This window comes from Nyctibius grandis, chromosome 5 (assembly GCF_013368605.1).
Source record: "Nyctibius grandis isolate bNycGra1 chromosome 5, bNycGra1.pri, whole genome shotgun sequence".
Classification (NCBI taxonomy): domain Eukaryota; kingdom Metazoa; phylum Chordata; class Aves; order Nyctibiiformes; family Nyctibiidae; genus Nyctibius; species Nyctibius grandis.
In genome coordinates, this window is record NC_090662.1 from 64,494,144 (window position 1) to 64,520,624 (window position 26,481).

A 26,481-nucleotide genomic window follows, 5' to 3' on the forward strand; every position below is an offset into this window, starting at 1 on the left:
TAAAGGTCTGGGATCTGGAATCTTTTCTTCTGTAGTCAGGTGTTTCTTCTAAAACAGGGGCAGGGGTAGGAAGAACACCTCTGGCTGACCCTGGGCATCTGTATCCCCCCTCAGATAGCATCAGCTCCCCTGCATGATGAATTCTTACTTGGCAGTCATACACAGACAGCATTGATGAGGCAACCGGCAGTGAGGTGGGCAGCCGCTCCCTCTTGACTCCTCCAAGTTGCTGGTGGTTTGGATGCAACCGAACAAGCCAAAAGCCCACGGAGAGATGTGTACGTGCATGCAGAAAATTAACAAAACACCCGCTTTGCCAAAGGGGCTGGGTTGCTGCAGAAGCACGCTTGGCGGGCAGGAGGATGTGCCTCCCAAATCTGGAGGCAGCTGTGGCCCAGCTGACGCTGTGACAGGCAGCCTGCGTGTGTGTGTGCTTGGCCTCCATGAAAGGGCCAAAAAGGCAGGTGAACATGCAACACAGCCCACTTGCCTGGGCCTGCCTGACACTACACCGCCAACTCGTGTACAAAAACACTGCCTTCATTCTCCTGGAAAGGTAAAACAACTGCAGTTGGTTGTGTCTTAGGAGAAGCTGTTTACTGTGCCTGTTCCCATGGGAAGAAGAGTGGGTCTCTTAACCTTTTGGGGGCTTCCCAGAGAACAGAGATGGGCCCAACACAAGGTAGAGTTACTGTCTGAGGTACAATGCTGCCCATCCTTCTGCCCTGCGCTGTGTCGCAGACCCAGGTGAGCACAGCAGGTGTCCACCGAGATGCTCTCCAAGGTCCAACCAACACACATAGCTAGGACCCTTCTTCAGGGCTGGTGAGGGTCTGTACCATTTCTGATGCCACCTCACACTACCTAGGGAAATGTGGCTTTGAGGGGGCAGTTTGATGGCGCAGTCATATGCAGCTCATTGCCCAGCTGGAGGGATGTCCTAAAGGGGGAACAGCTGAGGCTGCTCTGTCTCTGGCACAGCTCAGTGTCTTTGGTAGTGATACTGAGGGTGGGTAGAGATGATGTTTGCTTGATCTGTGGAAGGCACAAAGCTAGGAGACCTGTAGTGCATCAGGGTGAGGAGTGGAATTTAAAATTATATCTCATCAGCTTAGAAAAACAGACTGGAGAAAGTAGAATGAAATTCAGTCCAGACAAGTGCAGGATGCTATACTTAGGCTTGAACAAACAGCTCTTTAAATCTTCCAGCTCAAAGGTGTGAGGAGTCCTGCTCTGCTAAGCCCTGGAAAAACCTCAGCTGGATTTCTATGCTCAGTTTCATGATCAGCTAGAAGACCAGATCTTTACACAGTTTCTTTATGACTCAGTGTAGAACAGAGGCTTTGTAAAACAACAGACAGTGGCTGTTTAAAGATCTGTCATCATTCCCCTCTGGCACAAATACTTCTGTTGGTTTGGTTGACAGTGTCAACTTCTGGGGTTTCAGTCTGATAACATCAGAATTAAACTTTGAATTTCTCATGGAAGATGGTGGCCAGGAAGTGTATAGGAGACCCTTTTGAATGGGAGAAACCATGGTGATGTGGTTGTGCTGGGGAATATGCCTTGCTTCCCTCCTGTGTTTCTCCGAGTCGATAGCGGTATTACTCCAATAACATCAAGGGAGTTAGGCTGGCATGAAACTGGAAATAATGCAGTGTTTAATTAGATGATTTTGATAAGAAGAACCTGGGGTAACATGTGTAGCTAGAAAATATTAATTGCAGCTTCATTTCCCAAGGTAATTCCATGTAAGATTGCCTCTAGTCACAACACAGTTTCACTGTAATTGTGCTGCGCATCGTTGTAAGTCAGCAGTCATTTATTTTGTGCTGAACAGACTACATTATGAAGGAGATAATCCAGTTTGCTGTCATTTTGGCAGCTTCTTAATGACACAGGGTAGCATAATATCACATGGGTTCAGAATTTAGCTGCTAATCTTCAAGCTTCACGCTTTGCACATGCTGTCATTCTTCAGAAATAGTTTTTGCTTTATCCCAAAACTCTGCATTAAATTTATTGTCACTTCTGGCTAGTGTCTAAAGGGCAACCAAATGACATTTTTCTTCGTGCCTGTTAAATGATGTAGTAACAGAGGGGGAAAAAAAACACTGGCAATTAACATGGCCAGACCCTTTGTAAGAAGCAGACGGAATGGAAAAGAGAACAGATCTGATCTGACTCATTCAGAACAGCTTTTAACAAATCCTCCATTGCTCTAAATCTATGTACGTCCTTCGTCTAGAAGGAAAGAGAGTCCAGTGGCGTGGATACTAGCGTAGGACTCATGTCAGGCTAAGAGCTGGCCTGGACCATGTTCCTCCCTCCCTCTCATACTCCGTTCCTATCTCCTAATTTCCATGTAAAGGAAAGTCAGGCCTGTGGCCCAGCCAAAAACCACAGCACACACAGCTGGCAGCACCAGGGCATCAGGTTTAAGCCCAGAGAGTAGGGATAGATGAAGCTTTGCAAAGGTGAGCTTCCATGGCATCCTATGGATATCCTGGTCCACTGCTCTCCAGTGCTTCAGGGGGATTGCCTAGCTCTGCCCTCTGATCACAGCCCAGTGTCCTTCCTGAGGTAAAGGGAAGCATGGGAAGTTTGAGCTGAGGGATCCGTAGCTCTTTCTGGTGTGGTTTCTGCAGCCACGGTAAAGCTTGTCTCCTGGTTTTGGTTTGCGTGAGATCATATCTTCTGAGTTTTACTTTGACTTTCAGGGAGAAAAAGGGAAAATTTGCTAAAAATTCCTAGCTCACTGCCATTTCCACCACACATTATCAAGATTGCTCTCCACTGCATTGAACTCTCCTAGGTAAATTTTGCCACAGGTTTGTTTTTTGAGGGTATTTCATGCTAGAAGTGGTTTCAGGTTCACAGACCATAACAAACCCTTCTGGAAATCAGGCAGAGTTTGTGTGGTGATTTGTTGGATTTGCAGTTTGGTTTTTTGGTTAATTTGGCTTGGTTCATTGTTCATTTGGAAGTTCCCAATGAGTAAAGGGCAATCGGCTCTCCTGCCTCCTCCTATTCATAAAGGGTGGGAACTCAGGCACCCTCTGACAGTGCAGGCTTCATAAGGGTAGATAGGTAGAAGGATCAGGCTGTGAAGGGCATTCAAAGTGGATACAAAAAGCTTGACCTTCATGTCCTGAAGCCTAGGGAGTCTGAAGAGTGATTCAAAGAGGGTACGAGGAGCTGACACTCGGCAGATGATGCGCAAAGAATATAATCTTAGCAACTGCGTTTTGAAGGTGGCCTTCGGGGGCGAGGGGAGGAAGAAAAAGAAAATGAGAGCAATCATTAAAGTTTTAGCAAAAAAGTTGACCTTTATTGATGTTAACTGCTATGAATTATATCAGTTTATACCAGCAGAGGAATTGAGCCTGAATTTATTTTTCTTACAGACTTCCCTACTAGATGAATTCACTGGTGAATGAGATAAAAGTAGGAGGAAGCTGAATGCTGATATTGCTAACAGCAAAGTCCACCTCTCAGGCCAGCCTTTCATACAAAATAGCTGTGATCTCATGCTTTTGTACCTTATGAAAAAGACTGAAATACAGTCAAAACTGCACTGTGCTGCACTGAATGGTATTTATGGTGGGTGGGGTGAGGCATCCCAGCACCCTCGTCCTCTCACCCTCCTCTCCTCTCCCCACCCAGTAAAACACAGCTGATTGATTGAAAAAGTTTAATATTTGCTGAGATCTGGGCTAGGTCTTCCTGGACATGAGTGGGTTGCCATGCTGACTGCATGGGGATTTAAGTGGCTGGAGTGAGGAACAGAAGCTGGAGAGAAATGGGTGGGAGTAGGGCTAGCTTCTGGGTCCCGGCAGGGACCCTGGTCCTGGCAGCAACAGATCCATGTTTTGGCAGAGCAGTGATGCCAGGCTGACATTTCTTATTGCCAGGTTTTCTATTAGCACCATTGCTTCTTGTGCATTTGGCCATAACTAAATCCCACCACCACCACTACCGCAACCAAGATGTCCCAACCCTGCATCATGAAATCCTGTTCAACCAGAGGACAAGGACTGGAGATGGTAACACTCTTTCTGGAAGCAAAAAGAGGAATGATGCACCCATTACCAGGATAAAACTTTAGTGGCAGAGCATAAAATGGAGCTCAGCAGAGCCAGGCTCCCAGCTCAGCCCAGGTTGTCCCCAAGTTAAATCCTGTCCTTTCAAATGTTGTAGTCAAAATGAAGAAAAACACAAACTGGTTTTCTTAGAAGAGAGGGAGGAAGAGAGGAAAAAGGAAGCCTATTTTTAACAGCTGGAAGGATCTTAGGTACAAAGGGTCACCCTGGATAAGCGAATATAGAGTGGGCAGAAACAGCACCATTTCTGAATGGCTCAGGAACAAGGAAGGAAGGAAAGCTAAGAGTTGAAGATGGGTCATTTTAAGGACCTGAATGAGAAGGAGGATGGGGTATTCAGCAGTTTCCCATGAAGAAGTACCTTAAAAAACAAACCTCATCTTTCAAAGAAAAAAATGTAAGAGAAACAAAACCCAGAAGACTTTCACAAGATTTTGAATAATTTATAAATGTCTTTTGCATATTTCTCAACAAGAAAAGTTCTTCCTAATCGAGCCAATCACCATCTTCCAGGGGTAGCTCTTGTTTCCAGTGCCTGTTTTCTCTGAACAACATAGCTCTACATACCACCTTGCAGCACTGCTCTGTATCTCATTTACAGGGCTACTTTATCATCCTCATCCATTGTTCCTAGATAAGTAATTCCACTTGTCACTGGGTGTTAATCCCTTGCAAATATTTATGTATGCCTCTCTTCATACCATCACTCAGCCAGTGCCTTCAAACTTTCCTCTGAAGCCCTTCACATCTCCAGTAACTGCTGTTACTCCTTTCCTCCACAGTCACTCAATACTCTTCTGATAACAGCCTGGCCACTATACACATTTTTCTTTAAACTTCTTATAGACGTACATCATCTCTGTCCTTTTTCCATAGGCAACAGCTGTTGTGACAGTGATGGTGACATCCCTCCTCTGTGAACCGAACCCTTTGGTGCAGGTATTCCCAAACTGCACAGCTGGTGGTTTCAAGTCCCGTGGTATCCAATTGCTATACGTAAACCCATAGTCCCCCTCAGTGCACCTGTGTGTGAAGTTTCCTCTCTGCCTCTCCACCATGCATTAATTTATAATGAGGGAAAGTAAGTTGGTCACTGTTCTGCTTTATATAATTATGTATTTGGAGCTTTAATTAGAACGCCACTAAAATCAGAGAAGAAAAATGAATCTAGCTCTAAGACATTATTTAATCACCTAAATGCATTTTCAAATTAAGACAGAACTCTTTGATAGCAGAGCCACTTAAAGCAATCCACATTGGTAACATTATTGACTAAGGAACCATGCACGTGTGGCCACCTGCATCCATCAAAACTAAAGGTGCTCTAAATCATCCAGTGCCAAAATTAATGCAAACAACCAGCAAAAGGATAAAGAACAAAGAAAATAGCATACCAGCCCTGTGACTTCTCCTCTAATCTTTGAAGAGCCTTAGGGAAGATACATCAATTATTTTCTTTGTTCCTCCTTCTGTACACTGTTTGCATTACAATTTGGCACAATGATTTAAGAAGCCCCGAGTTGTGTTGGATGTGGGTGGCAGATTCATGGCTCGGAGATTGTGTTGTTGTTGCATATTACTGTCTAACTCTCTGGAGACTGAGCTTACTGTACTCCATCTGCAATTAATTTATCACTTTGCATGTGTGCATTTATATAGTGTACATATTATGTACAATGTATGCATACATACCCCTGTAGCTATTAAGCAATATAATTTTATTTTTTCCCCTTTTTGCTGTAGACAGTAAATGTCTGCCTAGAATTGTTCATTTTTGAGCACCTAATACATGATAGAGTGAGTTTTGTGGCATGTGGTTGAGCAAACAGCAATGTTAATTTTCTTCTCGTGTTGACTGTTCTCAAGCTACAGTGATGTAACTCCAAACAGATAGCAAGACATTGTAGGTACACAGCAAGATCTGCAGCTCATAGATGGAGCTTGGACATACAGGCAGTTCATCCTAGTTTTCCTCTGCTAAGGATTTGGTTCAGAAAACTATCATCTAGAATCTGTGATATTTCTTCTTAACGAGGGTGATAGGGGTGACATTGAACACATTGAGTTAATAAAATTGTGCTGGAATAACTAAAAGAAGGACATGATCCATATTAGCCTCAGGCTGTACCACTGGCACATCATCCAAGAAAGCTGAAATAGTTGCATTCTTCTAAGATTCAAGTATGCTTTGAGGTGAAAATACCATTTAGCAAGCACATATATCAACAATTCATCTTGTGGCCTTTTTCCTTAATACCACAGACTGTAGGCCAAATTCAAGAGTGATGTCTGCTCCCTGGCTTCAATGGGCTTTCATCCGAGTTAACATTTGGTGTCTTCCACTTAAACCAGAACCAAACTCCTGCAGTGAAGTAAGTGCATATATGTCAATTAAGTAGTAAGGGCAGTATTGGAATATATGTAGGCAGTGAAATTGCTACTGAGGAAATTTTATGCTCTAAGTGTGACTGGGCACTAATCAGGACAAGAAACAAATCATTAAAAGCATTAGTAATTCTCTCCCAAACTGACATGACAATCGATTTGGTAAACTGGTCCTTCGACAGCACAGCACACAAGCCCTGTCAATTTACAGGTTAGGTATTGACTGGGTTTAGTCACACCCTGTTAGGAAATACTCAGAGCTGTACAGAAAATACAGCAAATGGTAGATTTTCAGTACTCTCTAACTAATATGGAAACGTTGGGAAGAACAACTTGCCTGTTCTTCCTAAGCTCTTGCACTGCAATGTCTAGCTCACCATCATACTCTACTAAGTAGGTGGGCAGAGGCTTAGTGAGAGCAGAGTTGATCCCCCTTTGCTAAGCACCTCAGAACCACAAAACGTGGGGTATATAGAGGCTGGGAGTCAAGCCCTGCCACGCTCTTGGAACTTCTTCCTTGCAGACATAGGGACGGATGACCTTGGCTGGGCTGAAGTGACTGCTGCAGAAATGGAGCAGGCTGTGTGGAACGAAGGATCACACATTGCTTAGCTTCAGGGAAACCTGCAGGTCATTTCCCAATATTGGGGCAGGTAGGAAACGAGTGGACAGCAGATGCCTGGCAAGTTGTGTCATGGCACAAAAGAAATATGAGAGAAAGCTCTGCTGCTTAGCTTATCTTCATCCTCACTGCAAAGCAGATGGTTCTGAATCATATTTATTGCAACGCTACTTATTCCTTGGACAATGTAATAGGTCCTTGTAAAGAGCATGAGTTAATTTATGCACATGTAGGGTTTCAGAGCATTATTTGTAAGCCAGGCTTGCAAGGTGTTTCCCATTTAGTAAGAGCACTGTTCTCCAGTCAATCATCTCCTCTCCCCACACATTAAGTAGGAGATGACAAAGTGCTACCGTGTAAAAGCCCTTTGAGAATGGTGGAAGGCCAAATTGTGCTCTGTGGCCACACAAACTAGCCACCTTGTGTTTGGGGTGGGGACAAACCTAACATTTTAATTGAAAATAAAAATGCCTACCATAAAGCCCAGCTTGATGTAAAGTAGAAGCGACAAGTGGGTTCCTCCTTCCACTGAAAGAAATCTCATGTTGACTTAAAATCTGGTTAGGTCAGCCAAACTTTGCTTTTGAAGAGCCTTAGCTATGCCTTTTGCTTAGAACCTGAGTTAAAGCCAGGCAGGTTTTGTGTGTCATTACCAAATATGGCAGTGCTCTGAGGCAGATGCCATGCTGCAGAGCAAGCAGTGTAACATGCCTGTTGGGTGTGAGGCTACACACCCAGTCGGAGGCAATACCTGGCAGGGCCGAGGACTTTCCGCAGCTTTCTGCTCACTTCTCCAGGGGGCGAAACTAGGGTCAGTAAAAATTACTGAATATTTCCCCAATGCTAGGAAAATCTCCATGAGTGCAGCCCCACTGCACTGTATATTTATTAGACAAATAACCTCATGCATATGCATTAATGGGCCTTGTCAGGGAGGCAAAATTTAAATGGTCTAGTCCCAAAATCCATGCTACTCATGCTTCTTTGGCACTTGATTTAGAACTTCTTCCCTGCTTTAACCAGGTAGGCAGTGTCTCCTATGCTTAGTTAACTTGTTCACCTTCTATAGGCAGACAATCTGCTTTCATCACCAGCTTTCGTGACTAAGACATCTGACCTATTGCTAGAGAATCATGTCCTTTATATCTGTTCTTTGATGTAGGAAATCAAGAAGCCTCCAAGACATGAGCTGTGAACACTTTGTGAGATAGTACTATGGTAATAACATGGTTTTTAACTTCAGGTTTAAGAAGGTGTGGGGTCAAGCCCTCAGTGACGGGATAAAACAGTCATGTGGCAGCACAGTACTTCTAGGGGAAATTGTCTGGCCGTTTCTGCTGTTTTAGCAGAGTACACAATTCAGACATGAATAAAATTGTACCAAAGTGTGAAAATAAAATCCTCTTATTTATGAATAATTGGATAAACCCAACCCTCGCTGAAAATTTCTGTGTAATTTGATCATTATTTCCATGGCTATAATTGAAAGGCACAAAAGGATATCACAGAGGATAAATAGAGTTGTTACATGGCAGGAGTCTGATTTTGATTACATTTGTAAGGCGTAGTTCGGTAAGTTTCTGCTTACATCCTAATTTATGAGGATGTGGGTCAAAGCTATTTGCTACAGCTCAGAGTAAAGCCAGGAGATACATTCTTTACCTATTATGTATAATATGACATCTGTATAGAGTTAAATAAAGAGTGTCTCTCCTCCATGGGTTTTTAAAGCATCCTTCTACTACTGAAATGGGAAATAAATTCCAGGTTAAAGTGTCGTAACACCAAAGCCAACAGAGCGAGGACAACCTCAGGCATGGGCCTGGAACCTGGAAGATCTCTACGTTCAAGGCAGAGTAAGTGGAAGAAGTCAAGGAGAAGTGGAAAATGTATGCCTGATTCTTCACTTGATTATACTAGTTGGAAGAGGGAAGATGAAGTTTCATCAGTTTGATTCACTGATTAAAGAGTGGACAATGACAGCATGTGCTTTTAAATAAAAGTGTTGCTGACCAATTGGTCAGCAAGGCTATGATACAACCCTAAAACCTCAATAAGGAAGAAGACGCACTAGGTCAGAGAGGTATTGCATCATAAGGTGGTGCATGGACTACAAAATCTGCTCACCTGGGTTCAGCTCCAAGTTGTGCCACTGACCTCTCTTCTCATCTCAAGTCAATAGTCAATACCAGGGTTTGAATAAGTGGTCATCATTTTGCATGTGACTATGAAAACCCTAAGCCCGACTTTTTGCAAGGAGGCCCGGAAACTCCAGCTGAAAATGGAGAATTTTTCAGCTGGGCAGAACCTTTAAAAATCAAGACCGAAGTAGCCTGAACCTACAAAATTAGAAGGTGCTTATTACTAACTTCCACACATCACAGACCTACTGCAAGGCTTAACCAATTATATGCTTTAAACCTTGGGATGGAAAATAATGCACATAATGAATGGCAGGTTTATTTTTCTGCTGGTGCCCATTCTTTTTTCTCACACATAAAGACTTTTAGTTTAAATTGTGGAGTATTAACCATTTTGATGTTTTAAGGAGTAGTCCAAACAGTTATAGGATTATACCAACACATGACATCCTAGGAAAGCTTTAAGAAGTGCAACAAAATTTGAAACAGAATTTGGCCCTGGTGCAAAAAAAAAACAAGATAAAACTGTGACTTCTGTTAACTAGGGTATTTACTGTCTTGTACTTCAGGTGAAATGTAATCACCTGGTGCATATGTCCTAAAAATAAGAGTTTTACAAAGGGTCTGCTTCTAGCATTGGTTTATAGCTGATTCTCACTTACCGCTCATGAAGTATTAAGGAACATGACTTTCCTGTGTAGCTTGTTCACAGGATCCTCCACAGGTTGGTGTTTAGGAACCTCTCTATACCGGGAAGTTCATATTAATTAGGAAGAAAGGGGTATTCACAATGTTAAACATCAGGTACAGGAGCAACCTTGTTATGCCTTATCGAGATGGAGAAACACGAGTCACTATGGATGTAGCCACTTGTCCTCTTAGGTACAGAAGTATTTCCCAACAGCATATACACAGGGGGGAGGCTAGTCTCCTGGAACCAAATCTATATATAAATGTGTGGTCTCTGCAAGTAGCTATTAAAGGTGACCATGAGCAAGCACTGAGTACGGTTCTTGGGTAGTGCAGGACTAAACTCCACGCTGCTGTGCAACTAACCTTGCAGTCAAAGTCTGCGCTGATTATATTTTCCATTGCAGGTAAATGATGCAGGTCTCTCTGATAACAGCCATGGGTACCTCTTTCAGGATGCAAGGTGGGTGCTTCTGAGAGCTACCCAAATCATTTATCAATCATTTATTAATCAAAGGAATTGGCCTTTGATTCCAGTTTTGTGGCATTTGCTCTCACATTTTAACACTGTTCATCTCACATCCCAGGGACTCCCATTTTGCTTACCGCTGACTGCTCAGATGAGGCCCTGAGCGAGGTGGGTTACTGTCAGGGAGAACATGTGGGTGCACTGTTCTTGAGCATCTCTCCCTCTGCTGCAGCCATAACTGTGCTTCCCTTTTGAATCAGACTGTCCACTCTTGCTTATTCTACTTTTCCTTTCTGACACAAACTAGCTGGCAAAAATATCTAGTCTGTAGGTTATAGCAGAAGTTTCTCTTGTGTTCTCTAGGGTATTGCAAATGAAGAGTTATATCCATGCAATTTCTCCCAGGTGATGAATTTCTTTTGTCATTCATAGCAGCATTCATGCTACACTGTGCTCATAGCATGTGTAGTAGCATTTGAAAAATCTGATATCAAGTTCTAAAGGATTTTTGCCTTTTTGTTCCTTCTCCAAATTTTTCTCTGACATTTCCAACTCTCTTCTCTTCCCTATTCCCCTGAGATTTTTCCTCAGGGGACAGTGTCTCTGAGTGATTTCATTAGCTAGGATGCTGTTAGCTCTGCTTGTGATTCTGTCCTTGCTCAGAAGTTTCTGATTTTAAAGGTTTTAAAATTTTCCTTATGTTTCACAACATCCACTGCATGGTATCACAGGAATAAAACCTTTACTGGGAGACATGGGAAGCACACAGCTCTTCTGCTGCATCTCCAGTAGTTACTGCATGAGTCAGAGATGGACCCAGGCTCGTATCTTTGCTGCAGTACAGCCCCCGGGAGAGTGTCAGGACTCATGTAGTCAATATGTCTCATAATTTTGTAGATGGGCTGTGAAAAATTTGGTATCCCCAAACTGGGTAGAAATGCAGAGCTAGGCGTGAGTTTTGCAACCCAGCCGAGGTTCATTTTTGAAGAGTCATTATTAGCAACTTTTATGATTTTATGACTGCAACCTGGAAGCCCTCCGAGAAATGTTCAGCCCTGCAGAGGATCCTAAATCTCTTCATGCTAACAGTGACAAATATGTACAGATTATCTATAGCCCGAATGCTGAGTGATTTCACCAACCCAGTGGGAAAGATTCTTTTCTTAATTACACAGGAACAAGTAGGGAATTGCTCTAGTGACGTGAATGGAGTTATTTTGGATAGGCACCAACACAGGAGAGAACACAATCTGGCGCCTTGAATGCTGCCAACAAAAGCCCGGTTGTATTATCCCATGATTTGACTGTGGCAGTCAGTCTCACTGAACTGATGTCTGACCCAGCTCCCTCAGAAGTCAATGTGAGCCTTTGCACTGATTAAAATGCTTTTCAGTAGACCCTCTTGGCAGCCAGATCAGATTTCGGATCAAGGCCTCTGTTACCTACTTTGATTGAAACTCATGTCCTCGATGGTGCTGACCTAACTGCCATCTTATCTCAAGACTGGCCCTGCTTTGACTGGGGGGGTCAGATCAGGCGACCTTCTGAAGGCTGCTCAGACATGAAGTATTCTCTGTATCTCTATGACTTGGTAACAAATAGGGCTGTGGGAGACACAGCAATGCTCTTGTCCATCAGCCCAACCTGTACTTTCAGTGGAAGAAAGACTCCTGCACAAGCGTCCTTGGGAATTTTAGGCATTATTTAACTACTGTATTAACATACCTGTTCTTATTACCTATGATGCTCTCATCATGTTACAGCAGAGATCAGGACAAGCCCCAAACACGAGAGATTTATCTTTAAAGGAATGTTTCCAAGACTTTAGCCCAGTAAACACTGGAGCTTAGCTGGGGTTTAGGAGTAATGACTTTTCCTATTTGATTTGCAAGGTCTATGTTTCCCTGCCTCACTACAAATTTCCAGAATTTGGGGTGGTAGGGTTTCATTTAAATAGTTTAAACTCCCTTGAAAAAAATCACACTCATTTAATTTTTCATCTAGAAAATATCTTGGGTGACACAATTTTGGAGCTGTATGCCAGTGAGACCAGACTGTTGAAAAATATAGTTTCTGCAGCATCTGCCCAATCGACAAGGTTTGTGCCTAGCAAAGCTTGCTTTAAATATTCACTTTTAGGGCTTCTGGGCTTTGCAGTTTGTTTTCCTCTTCCATCTTAATCTGAGTTTTTGCACATTGAAAAAAGCTGCGTTTTTTTTCCTGAGGAACTTTGGAACAAGGGTGGGGATGTGGTAGCAAGATTAAATAAGTGTGTGTAAATGAATATCTATTAAAAATCAGAATGGAGACAAAAATAGAGACTCTCTAGATCTAACCTTTCTGCCAGATTCCTCTGTACAGGTTGGACTACGGAAAGAATGATGATCTGCCTGACTGATCACTGAACCATATAGTTCTTATTGCTTTTGACCTGATGAATAGTTTATGAATTGCTGATGATGTTCCCTCCACTAAGCAGATTACACACTTATAAAAGGCAGGCTCGTCTCTACCGAATCCCTCTCCCTCCTCCCAGGATTCAATGTCCCTGTCCTAGTTTGGATAGGCTTTCTGTAAAATAATGTTGCAGTTTGGAGAATGCAGTTCTCTGATATCAAAGAGGTCACATTAGGGTAATTTATCTTCTCTCTTTCCTCTTGAAAATCCAAGCCCATGAGTTGAATATTTAGGAAGAAATAAATTAGTCCAGAACCCTCCAGATTACCTATAGAGTTGAGAAATGACTAAACTAGAAACATGAAAGACCCATAGCAGTTGTTACATAAATGGAGTATGAATTATGCATAATTAATGGAGAACTAGTCCAAATCTTACCATAATTGCCATATTCTTACTAAAGATGACATGTGGTCAAAAGCACGAGCATTTTGGCAGCCAGTTTGGTACCACAATAAGACAAGCATATAGCATGCAGGTCTGATGATATTTGGTATGATTATGCTATTAAACTGGCAGTGTTCTGCACCCTAGTTGTAATCAAAAGATTCAGGGCCTGGGATTACTATAATTTTGAAGAGTAAAATCCTGGGCAAAGCTGTATTTAATTCGATAGAGCCCACTACTGAAATCCTTACATGGTGAAATGACTCATTGACGTCACTGGACTTTTGCCTGAATAAGAACTTGAGAATAAGGCCCTGAGGGATTAGCTGTGCTCTTCTCTGCTTACTCATTAAGTAAATCCCATGCAGCTTCTAATGAATGTAAAATGGTGTAAATGGAAAGATGGGTCTTATATAAAGTGAAAAAGGTTTTACTGGATTTATTGCAGACACCTTCATTTAGGCTACTTTGTGTATGTTTTGTTTTTTTTTTTCTTCAGAAGAGTGCTTTCTATAGAAGAACAGGAACAAGAACATCTGTAATCTGGATGTGATAACCAATATGACAGAAAATCTCTCAAGGAGTGTGGTTTCCAAACTTTTTTGATGTGGAGATCCCTAGCAAACTTCCAAGGGAAGTGCAGAACTCCTTCTAAGGAATTTAGGCAGCCTGCCAGTTGAAAGAGTTTTCTTTGTCATTTTTCATGCACCTTTTGAAAGTAGCCCACCCACGGACCCTTGATTTAAAATCAGTGTTGGAAGAGTTTGACCTTTTCCAAAGAGGCAACAACCGCTGCTACTTGGGTTGGTCCCCATAAACAAAGAAATAAATATTTGAGGGGGGAACATGTGGATCCAGTGCAATCACTGGCCAACTCTGGGGCCTTCAACACCTACTGTGCAACATTCTTGCTCCAAAATGATGTAGGAATTTTCCTTCTGGATAAGAATCAGGATCCAGCCCTGGCACCTGTCCTTCCTGCCTTATTGTTCTCAAACTGAACAACCTGGACAACAGGAGGAGAACCCCACGCTGCTGGGAAAGGGATCTGTCCTGCTTTCCCCCTCAGTGCTATGAATAATCTTGCAATTTTCTAGCAGTCAAAGGAGGGTAAGATTTCTAATTTCCCCAGGCATGATGGCTTTTTTTTCAGAGACAGTTTCCAGCCATCCTGAAGGAGGTGGTGGAAGTGTAAAGCCAAAAGAGTACTTTTTACTCTGGACCATGGCATGTGCTCACACTAGATCATGTCTAGAGGGCTTGACTTCATGAGGGACTCTGGCCCCACTGATCCTGGAAAATGGTCTTTTAGTTTCCTAGCTCAACTTCCTAAAATCCCTTTGGGCTGGTAGATGCTTTAGTGTTCATCCTAACAGGTACCAGCACCACTGATCCCTGCCTGTCCTTTGACAGCAGTATGTTGTTCTACCTTGACATGACTTTTCTCTGCCTTATGGAAAACACCAAAAAGCCATTGATATACCAGAAACCCTCAATGGCAACTGCATTTCTTTCATACAGTATTAAATTCACTGCCCCTGTTCTCCAGTGCCACTGACCTTCCCATTCCACAGCAAGTCAATGTTGAGATGCTGCTGAATCCTCCCTGGTGCCTTCAAAATGCAGGACACCCTCCAATCCTGCTGACTGGCTGGTACTGCTGCAGCCTTGGTGTGTGAAGGTGTTACGCACCCTCCCTACTGATGGCACGAAGGGGGACACCTCAGTTACCCAGCCTGGAGCTTGGCCAAACACAAGCAGGAGAGTTATGGAGAGGCTTAAGCCTCCCTCTTCCAGAACTAACACTTTGATTAATCACATTTACGTTCAACTAAGATGTGGATTAATGCATATTAGGCCAGGCCTATAGAGAGTACGGGGCTTTACTGATGAATACTTTTTAGTATACCTGATCTTGTTTGGGACAATCCCTTTCTCAGCCTGTCAAATAAAGCGATAAATGAGAGACTAACTTGAAATGTTATCCCGTTCATTGGCAAAGTATTTTTTCATATTCTTCCCTAATATTAGGGCTCTTCTTCTTGAAGGCAGAAAACTTAGCTAACCTTGCCATGTCCCATCAAGCACAGATGCTCTGTTTATTGTGTCATGAAAACAAACACCACATTTTTAATGTTAAATAAACATTTATCCAAAGGTTCAGCGTGACTGCTTAAAGCTTAAGTAAATCAACCACTGTAGGTTAACCTTTCCTTGCAACACTGTTTTTCCTTTCCGAAAGCACTGTAGCCATCAGATCTCACAGTTACATGTTTTTTCAACATGCCACTGTCAGGAGAAACACTTAGGGGAGAAATCTGGCACAGCAAATGCTTTTCCACCCAATGTTCCGTGGAGCTCAAGAAGTTTATGGGTTGCTGTGCTGTATCTTAAGGACATGAAAGATACAGTTTCAGCTACAATCCATCTGGAAAAATACCATGAATGTGAAACTATTGAGAGTTTAGGAGAAGTTAATGTTCCCTGGCACACGCATACCAGCGCAGTTCAATTACACAGTTACAAGCATGCTTTCCTTCTAAATTGGCTCAGTGGAACAGATCCTAACATGTCATACCAAGGTGTTTGCGTTACAAAGGGTTATTGTACTGTGGTTTAGCCAAAGGAGATGAGAATAAGAAGATACAAGAAAACATTTGCAAGGAATTTAGGCTGTGGCAAACGATGGCTGCTCTCTGCCCTGACAGAGCAAATGTTTTTGTACCTGCAAAGGTCCAATTAAGTTGGGTAAGCAGAAAAGTTATCCAGCTTAACTGAAGACTAAAATGGAAATCTGAGAAGAGCAAGGTGTCTTGCTCACTGCAAGGCAGCATTTTTTGTTTAAGAGTTTATTCCCTCTGCCGGTCAGTATATACAGCCGCTTTACTCTCTGCACATCTAAAACAGGTGACAGCACTGCACAATCAAGACAGGAAAAACACATGGACCGAGAACAGAATTGGAGTGCTTTCAGTGGAGGTGGCTATTTTTAGAGCAGGGTAAATGATACAGTGGAGGTGGGCAAGATGGGATCCTTTTCACCACGTGTGGCTAAGACAGCTAATGCTTGTTCCAGAGGGACTCTTAAAGGATCTTCTCACTTCCATGGAAATTCCTTCTTCTCCTCCTGTAAAATCCTAGAGCACTTTTAGTTTGGATGAAAACCAGACTGTGACAGGAGCTGGGACTGTGGGGAATGCACCTTATTTGTCCTGGCTACCTTTCGGACAGCTAGAAATGCTCCCCAATTTTCTTTGACTAAATGTCTCAGTTCTTCTTCCTTCTGTGGAGATTTTCACTGACAGCTAGAGGAAAAGTCTCAGCAATGTTTAAGCCATGTACAGTCATGGGATCTGCTTTCTGCATCTCGACTGAACTGAACTGTAAACATTTCCCATCAGAGGTTGAGCACACTGCAGAGATCTGCAGACACGAGCTGTGGCACAGGTCATGGGGCAAGACGTCCCACTTCTCCTCTGGCGTTCCCTGTAAGAGCCACCGCAGCTTCAGCACAGTGTACACCAGTCACCACAGTGTCAAGCAGAGTGTGGGCTTTGCAGAAACCCGTGAATGTGGCCTATCCAGGGAAATATTCCATCTCTTTCACTCTTTAAAGCAAAACAGGAACTGTTCTTGAAGGAAAGCTGCAGTCAGACACCAGTTTGTTGGCTTATTGAAGAAATACCTGGGAATCCACAGCCAGTGATTGCAGAAGGTCATACTAGGTGGGCTGACAGTTTCCTACTGCCTCAATCACTGAGGATCCTTGAGGCCCCAATGAGCTGTTGCTGTTGTCCCCATATGGCAGCTGTCACCTTTCCTTATTATGCCAGACCGAAGTGTCTCTTTCAGCAGTGCTATTCTCTAACATACAAGGTGGACCTTGCTTCTACATCCAGTCAAAGCTAAAACATCTGGAGATACCTTCCTTTCTCTTACCTGTGTCAGGGCTACTGCAAGTTTGCTTCCTCCTTACAGGTTTGCTCTTGCAGGTCTTTAGGGATGATTCAGCTATTTCCTAGCAGTGTGTAACCAGGCTTAAATGTATGGCTTGAAGACGGAGAGGCACCCAAGGAGTCTATAGCCTGATTAGTGTCTCTTACTCTGTGTTCCAACTTGCATGAGGCCTTTCTGTCCACCCTCTGTGTAGACATCCCATTTACAGGGCCAGCCATGGATATAACAACTGTATGGACTCCTAAAGGGACAGGCCACTCTATCACAGCCTCTCTGAAGCACTATAATCAGGCATAAAAAGTGCAATAATCCACTTCCATGTTATTTGCAAACTCTGTAAACAGTGGTTTTCCATGTCGATGTGGGGCACACTCCATGCCTCCTCACAGCTTTATCTGGAAGCTTGTTTCCTTCATATCTGCAGGCCCTTTGAATTAGGTCACATGCAACTTATGACTAAGTGAAACCACAGGAAGACCTTTCAAATCCCAAGACACTCCAGCCTTCTCTCAGAGGACATGCAAGAGAATACATGAAGCATGTATAACCTGCAACTCAGGTGATACTGGGGATGTAAATGGAAGTCAGAAAACCCTGTGAGATTCATTTCCTCAAGTTCAATGAAGAAATAAGGCATCCTTTACAGGATGGTTCAAAGTGAGCACCTAACTTAGCTGTTTGCTTCTCTCCATAGAGAAAGCTGTGTCTCTGCTGGCTAGGGGAGAAGGCTAGGTTGATCATACTCACTGAGATGAAGATATCTGTTGTGAATCCCATTTCTCCCTGACCTGCAGCCTCTCATACCCTCAAAATCTGCAGTCTGGGGTCAGTCTGCCAGGAGGGACAGACATCTGCCTACTGCTCAAGTGATGCTCCCTCAGTGGGAAACAGTGCAGTGTTTCACTTTCTATGTGCTGGGTCTCAATCAGATGCAGCCCCTCCACCCTCTGTCTGGGTTTCTGGTGCAATCCCAAGAGCATCAAATCTGACTGATCTCATTCAAAGTGCATCTTGGACGGTATGAAGGAGATGGTTTCCAGTTTGGACATCAGACTGATTCAGGCTATAAATACATCTGCTAAAAAGGCATGGAGGTGGGTAAGATGCTGGCCTCTCCTGCAGTTGCTGCTGGGACGCCCCAGATGTGGATGCTGGGATCCTCACAACTCAGTAACCATCGCTGCCCACTCAAGACCGTGCTGGAAAATCCCTGAGCTCTGCCACAACACTTTCTCTTTCCTCCACCTCTAAGTAATATCCACCAACCCATGCTGCTGCAAAACCACTATGGCTGTGGTAGTCTTCTGCTTAAAGAGCTAAGTGATTCCCTCCATTTTTTGAGGTAAACCACTAACCCAAGTCGATTGTGTACAGTGTTACTGGTTTGAGCCTCACCCTAGAAAAGCTTCATCCAGCAATCAGAGAGGTGTTAATGTACACTGTCCCTTCCACTAGTAATGGCAAAATGGGCTGTGGTGGGTGACACAGGAGCTCCTGCCACTGCTCCCCGCTCGCTCTGTGGGCACATCGCTGTCTGCAGGCAGGGATATGGACACAGTCCCTTCAATGAGTGTCCAGCATGGATAAACCCAGAGTTTTTCCTTTGAAAGTAGCCACCATGAGAAAGGGATTGGCCTTGAACGTACTACTTAGCTTCAATCAAGCAAGCATGATTTAGACTCATCCCTTCGAAAGGAAAACTGCAAACAAATGGTTGTTTTCTCCAGCCACACAGCAAAGTCCTGTTTGAAGTAATTTGCCCCCGAGGCAGAACATATAAAAGATACACCCCTGTTACAACCAGCTACAGCTTGCTAGGGAAAAAATCACTCCAGCAGCACTGGATCCCTGCTTTGGAGTGACTCACTAACAATGTTTATCCTTCATTATGATGCAAGTTTGGTTCATTAATTGTCTGACTATTATGTCACTAATTAGAGAACCCTAAATGACTAGGACAGGAGATGTTCACAACAGCTTGGTGGGGTGGAGGGAGTGACAAACAGGTCAAAGACTGGATGTAACCTAGCTTTAGAAGGGCAGGAGGGTTGGAAGAATCAGGAACAAAAACTTGTCTGGGACTCTCTCCTCCAGCTGCCACAAAAGGAAACACATTTTTCTTGCTGGGCTGTGGGCTGCAGAGGCAATGTTTTGCCATAGCAGACTTATTCTATGCTTTTTGGTAATATGGGGAGGGAAAAGAGGTGGACAAACAACTGCATCCTTTTAAAGTTAAAGAATCAAATCTTGTACAGAAACCAGCAAACAGAACTAATGTCCTCCTTGGGCTGAGTGACAATGCTGGATGAGTTGGGCATGGCACATGAACAAGTTACCTGGAGAAAAAGCTATTCTGTGACTTTATAGCACTTCAATTCATCTACTGTAAATATGCCTGCTTTTAGCCCTCAGTAGATATGAGGTCTAATAACATGCTCCCAGGAAAAGACAGCCAAATGTCTAACACATTGTAGGTTCTTTGCTTATTGCTCACTCCAAAATGAGCATGGACATTGATTACTATAATAAAAAAGACAAAAAAAAACACACTATGGATGTCCATAGTATCTACAAGTAGCAAAGCTGTTGGTGGAATAGTCTAAACTACTCACACCAAATACCCATGAAAAGAAGGCAATTCAGCTTGGAAAAAAAACTGCTTGAAAGTAGGAACTTGAGGAAGTTGAAAAAGCAGGCGTCAAAATGTCGGTCCTTCATGTTTGCAATTAGCAACCGAACATATGGGGGAGTGGGAGGACTCACTGCTTGCTCAGAGTGGAGCATCTGTTACACAAGAGATGCAGCAGTGCCAAGCTTCCCAAGTCCAAGGCACATAAACCTCCTTGCACAGCAGATGCACAAACGCGCGCCTTGCCTGCGTGCCCCATCATCACTGTTGCACAGAGCCACGGCACTTACAAGTGGCTGATTACATACTGCTAGCTGGAGGTGGGACTTGCCATGATTAGCATTTGAGAAGAGAGTTGTCTCAGATGCCAACACGTCTCCTGCCTGTCTCTTTCAGTCGAGGCATTTGATATTTATATTCATCACAAAAGCATTGGAGCATCCCATATAAGCAAGAACTGGTTAATGTTTAACCTCCTGGTTTTGCTTTTTCCTTTTTTCACTGCATCACTCTGCGTCACATGTTTTGCAGTGGAACCAGCTGTGCCCTGCTTTCATTAAGCCCTTGGCTCTTAGCACTCACTGGAAACATTTTCCAGCTGTGAGATGAAAGGTAAAAGATTTAAAATTATGTAGTGGACAGTAGATCTCTGAAACAGTTTATTCACAGTGAATCTGACATACTCCCTGCTAAATACCACAGGCTGTAAGAAAACTTTGAGCATAGCAGCCTGGCAACTTTTTTTTGAAAATGTAAAAATGGGCCACCTGAGGATCTGGAATCTTCTGGCTGTGTTCCCTGGCAATGGGCAAAGTCCACTTTTGACCAGAGGATCCCAGGACTTTTCAACTCATCAAGCCTGGGACGCAGCCCTGGGACTCAGCAAAGGAAGCACTGGGCAGCAGCCATTTCCCAGTCCTCTAGGTAATCTTCCTGGTAACTAGCAGTCTGGCACAACCACTTACCAAGCCATGTGGCAGCTGTATAGGGTCATCCTGCTTAGTGGTCCATGCCCTTTCGTCCATTTACTGTCTTTTCATAAATGCTTCACTCTCAGAATTGTAAATTCCTTACACCTCCATTAAGAAAGCACTCTGTCTTCCCCCTCATCTCCTTCCTCCCCCACCCATTTGGTGGTTTTCCCTCTCTATGGTTTCTATTGCTTCAGCTGCTCAGATCAAGAACCGTAATATTTTCACCACAGCTGAATAAAATAAACCCCACCCACTCATTGCCACAACTTGCCTTTAAACTAGCTGGAGCAAAAAAACATTCCAACAGGTAAAATATTAATTTACTGTGGGCTCAAATGAGCCTTGGAGCAGTTCAATGCTCTATGAAATTGTGCAGGACAGAGCAGGTATTGTCTGCACCTGAATTCATTAGACGTCAATATAAAAGGCTGGAGGTGGGCTTGTCGGAAATCGCAGGTCCAGGTTCTGCACTCTGTTGTGACTGCATGCTTCTCTCCTGGGCTCACCACAATGCCTTCCAATAGTCCGGGGTGCTTCAGATCCTGAGGTGCTTGAAATCCAAACTCAAATTTCTCTGAAGTTCAAGGTATCTAAATTCAATGGCCAAATGGAGAAAAAGCTCAGTGGTGCTGTATCTGTTGCTTGGACCAGAGCCAAGCATCTGGTTCAGAGATGTATCTGTGTAACTTTGCTTTTGCTGTGAAAACCTCGGACCTACTCAGCAGCAACCCTTCACTCCAGGAGGCATGCTAGTCCCTCTCAGTTCTGCTCAGTCTGGTTCAAGGCATCTTCACTCTTAGCAAGATGTAAAAAATCAACCAGAAGAGCTATGGAAAGAACAAGAGTAGGCGTGACACCGGACCCGTTCAACACAGTCTCACAGAAGCAAGCATTTGACAGCATAATCTGGCTGTTCGGCTCTATAATCTAAATTGACAACATGGATTGCTGTTACGAAAGAGAAAAATGAAACCATGTTTTCCCAGATTGTGGAGATTAATCCCGTCAGAGGAGATCCCATTTCCACAGTGACAGCAGACGGCTCCCCACCTCCCCCCCGCGGCACCTCACACTTGCAGGTCACCAGCAGGGATTTGGGCAAGAGGGGCTTGCTCAGCGTAGCGAGCCTCCCGAAACATGAAGGAGCAGCGACCTACAGGTCAGCCCCCACCTGTGGGTGCAGAAGTGGATGTGGGGGCAGGACCCCCTCAGCCTCACCCTGGTTTTGGCAGAGCATTGCATTTTGAGGGGAGAGAGGTAGGGCACAAGCCTGTGTGAAGCTTGGAAGGTGCCACATATCTTCATCCCAACCCGCACGTCCCCATGAGAAGGGCCTGCCATGGCAGGTGGCAAACAGTGATTTTCAAGGACTTTTTGTGGCTGCCATTAGCTGGTTGTACTACGGTAAAAAAGCTCGCTTCAGTTCAGTGCAATGAAATGAGCCAAAGCAGAGAGCTAATGCTCAGCTCTGGGAAGGAAGGTTGGGGAGGTAACCCAAAACCCCACATATATCAGCAGCTGGTAGTGCTGCCCCCAGGTGTGCTTCCCTGCAGGGCTGGTGGTGAGGAGCACTCTTATTCTGGAAGCTGCTGGACCTGCATCCCTGGGGTCCAAGCTGCACCTTCTGGCTGTTTCTCATGTTCATTGCTCATGCAATCATTTCTCTGAGATTCACAGAGAGACTGAGGCCAAGCAAGACCAGATATAATTTCTTCCAAGGAAGTTTGTAACTGTCTGTCTGATTTAAAATATGAGAAGCTTCTGAATTACTGATGTGGAAAATATCTTTCCAGGAACGCTTGCACTGGTCTTGTTAATCACATAGTTACACTGGTAAAACATCACAGGTTCTCCGGTGTTTTCCCCAATCGAGAAAAGTGACTGTTTTGACACTGGACTATTACATTTTGCTCACTTGCATTACAAAGCCACAAATAAGATTTGGGTTCCCTGAGACTTAGCAGTGTAGAGAAAATGAAAGAAATCACCACTGTGCCTCAGTTTCTCTTGAGAGTGGCATAAGAATCAAGCACAAAGAGATATGGTGGCTTGCTCAAAGCTACCTGAGCAGTCAGTAGAAGATGATAAACCAAGCTTAGATTTCTTGACTCTCATCCAATTGCCTTTCCATGGGACCTTATTCTCTTCACTGACAATATGGCCATTTGTTTGCATAAGGCCTCATGTATTAAGGCATTAGGGAAGACCAACGCACAAGCAAACAACTGGAACAAATCTCATCTGCTTTAAAAGGATTTTGTTGATGAAATAAAATTAATGAGCATTTGAAGAATTTTACAAAGAGTTTTGCATAGCACTTAATATATCATAAACCCCATACAGATCTTTCCTATCTGAATGATAGGATGGTGTTAGCTCCTTCAGAGGAAAAACAAGACCTCAACTGCAAATGAGTGACAGCCTGCAGCTTTAAATATCAGCTCTGGAGGGCAGCTATTTCAGCACAACAGATGCCTTTCTCCTGTGAAATTCTGACACAGGAGATGCTTGGGTTCATATATGCTTAACTGCTCCATCCTTCAGCACTTCCTTTCCCTCGAGTGAGGGAAAGTTAAGGAGGGCTCCACTTCCAGTAAGGATGCAAATGCTGTTTTGAATTACAAAGAGGAAAATGAAGGACTCTCCCTGGGCAGCCTGACATGTGTTATAAATTCCTTTGTTGTAGGCATAGTCTTGGGTCTTCCTCCATCGAATAAGAAAACCAAAGGGTTCAAAATGCTTTAGCAACACAAAGAGCCTGGTTTAACTCCCAAACCTTGAGCAATCTTTCCTCCCACCCCCCAAAAAACCCCAAGACAACAGGAGGCAACAGGCTCCCAGATGCTTCTGTTGTAGTTACATTTCTCAGTGTAGCAGACCTCTGGCTGGCAGTGGCTTACTTTTTTAAGCAGGCAAGAAGCAAGCACGGAGGAGTTAAGACAAACCATAATATACATAAGCTGAAAGCTGCTGGGGAAACAGGACAAATTAAACAAGGAAGGGCTTCTCTGTGCTAGCATTTCCAAGCCATTTTTTCCTGATTTGGTCCCATTGCTGCACATAGAGATCAGGTTGGTTGTATGGCTTGTCTGAACCCAAACAGCTCTCTTTGCTCGTTCACCAAGCCAGACTTGAAAAGGTTAGAGAAACGCCTGGACTTTGACATAGCCTACTGCAAGAAGAAAGATATTGTCAGGATATTATCCTTGCATTGTTGAAGTATGAGGAGGGACGCATGGAGGAAGATTGTGCCTCATAGTTTAATATAAGATGGCTAAGAAATAATAGTGAATGCAAAAAAGACAGAGAAAAAATGACAGGACTAAATAATCTTTCAAAACTCGTAGTTAAAGATCAAGAAATACAGAATTAAAGGGAATTTGAACTGCCCTGCCCAACAACCAGGAATATAAGCCTGACCAGTAATACAAAAATAGCATCTTCTTATAAAATGAAAAATCTGTGCTAAGCCACAAAGTTTCAAAGTATCATCTGGTTCTTCTGTTAAAGTATGATCTTTCTCTGACAAACGCAGTCCTGCTACTGTCCTTCCAAATAGAAAGAGAGGGAGAAAACTGCTCAAACATGATGAAATAAACTCATTACGAAAATTACAGAATCTAGAGCAATTACAGGTGAAGATGTGGAAAGAGATTCTTTGAGGGGAGGTTTGTAGTGCTTTTTCCAAATGACTCACACCTGTCAGTGTCCTGAAAATTATCATCTCTGAAAGATGTAATCTTCTGGCACTCAAGGTGGAATCATCTTATAGAGTAAATTAAAAAGAAAAAAATAGGTGGGTATGTGTGAGCAAGGGACTGGTGCTCCCCAGCTGTGCCCTGCTGGAGGGAAGAGGGCAGTTTGCCAGTGACCCTTGATTTGGGAGATGAGAGAGTCCATTGGCTTGCTGCTTACAATGCACAGAAAGCAAGGTTTCATAGGAAGGGTTTCAACCTTTGCAGCTGGCTTCCTGGAACCTCCATATCTACTCTGGTGATGGATGGATTAAATCTTGAGTGGTCTGGAGGTTTGAGCTGGTTTAGGCATGCCACCAGGCCCCTAAGTTTAGGTGCTTAATAGGGCTCCTCTACCTTGCAGGAGCGGACCGGAAATACCACTGGGACCAAATCCTTGTAATTCGTACACAGTGCAAACCAGTGTGGGGGCTGTGGTCAGAGCTTCATGCATATACTGGGTCACAGCAAAGCTGAACAGTCAGTCAGTGATGACGAGGCGAGCAATCCCAGCAAAGATCAACAGAGAAGTTAGCTGGGACCCACAAGCACTGAGGAATGATGATTGTGCACTGAGCTGCTTGGAAGTCCCTCAGGAGGTCACAAAAGTGACACTGGCCAATCCTTGCTGCTTCTGACAAAATTGTTCATTTGTCTTTCTCTCCTGCTGCAAGTAACAGCTTGTCTTCCTGCTGGGTGCCAGGTGTAAATACCCTTCTGCCAGGTCTTGATTGTCAGCCAAAGGGTTGGGTTCAACAGCTGAGAGTGTCCATGTAAGTCCTACTTTAAATGTCCTATCTGGGAACCTGCATTCTCCTTTCAAGCAACAAGTTAAAAAAAAATTGGCTAATTAAACATTGCTTCATTGGGTGAAGACAGGAAAGAACAAAACAAATAGTCTGGAGGCCAACACTACCAACAGTCCCTCGACTGCAAACACAGCGACAAGAATCACAGCCTACCTTTCCTGGGAAAAGCAGCTCCCCACCACCATCCCCTCAAGCCCCTCAGCTCCCATGCTTCTGGGCCGTGGAGGGGACAAATGCTGAGGCCCTTTCACTCATCCGTTCATAAGTAGCCAGGTGGAAGCGGGAGCTGCTGGTTGGCTTGGGAAGAGCTGAGCTGCCTTTTCAACCACTGCTCCTGCTAGCAGTTGTCTCTGCCCGCTACCCTGCTCACCTTCTCTTCTTCACTGAGTTTAAGTGCTCAGTAGATGACAGCTGCATGGGGGCCCCAGGAAGACTCCTTCCCACATGAAGACATTTCCCAGACAGCCTCCTCTCCTTCTTCCAACGGCCAGACCTCCAGGGCCTCAAGGCTGCAAGCTGCATTGCTGGGTTAGGGAGACTCAGGTTTGTTGGATACCTTTGGGTTGACTAAGACTTTTCATATCCCTACTATATCTTTTTCAGTTCCTTCAACTTCAATTTGTCTATTTGTGTGGATTTCTCTCTGAAATATAAACACCCTGTGTATTGTACAAGGTGCAATGAAAACAAAATATTTTTAGGTGTTCCTGCTGGCTCTGTGCATGTCTCCTCACTACTCTTCTGGCTTCTGGTTCTGGGTTGTTCTCCAGGGGAATCTACTCTTCTTCCTCTTTAAACATCAGCACCAGCCTTATATATCAGGCTAACAGAAACTGCATTTTTTTAAAGGCTATAAAACATAGTGGGTTGTGTGAAGAGACCTTGATTTACTGAAATTTTGCATTAAAAGCACATCTTTACAGCTGTAAATTTTTTGTATGTTACTTATTTTTATAAAATATATAACAGGTGCTTAAAAATACACAAACAGTCAACAAAAACTTTGCTTATATGACTCAGTATTTGGAAAGTCAACAGAAAAACTGGGCTCAGTGCTGAGCCACTGGCAACTCCGTGGCTTCCTTTTTCCCACCCGTTTTCACCTCCCTGCACTCTCTCCCTGC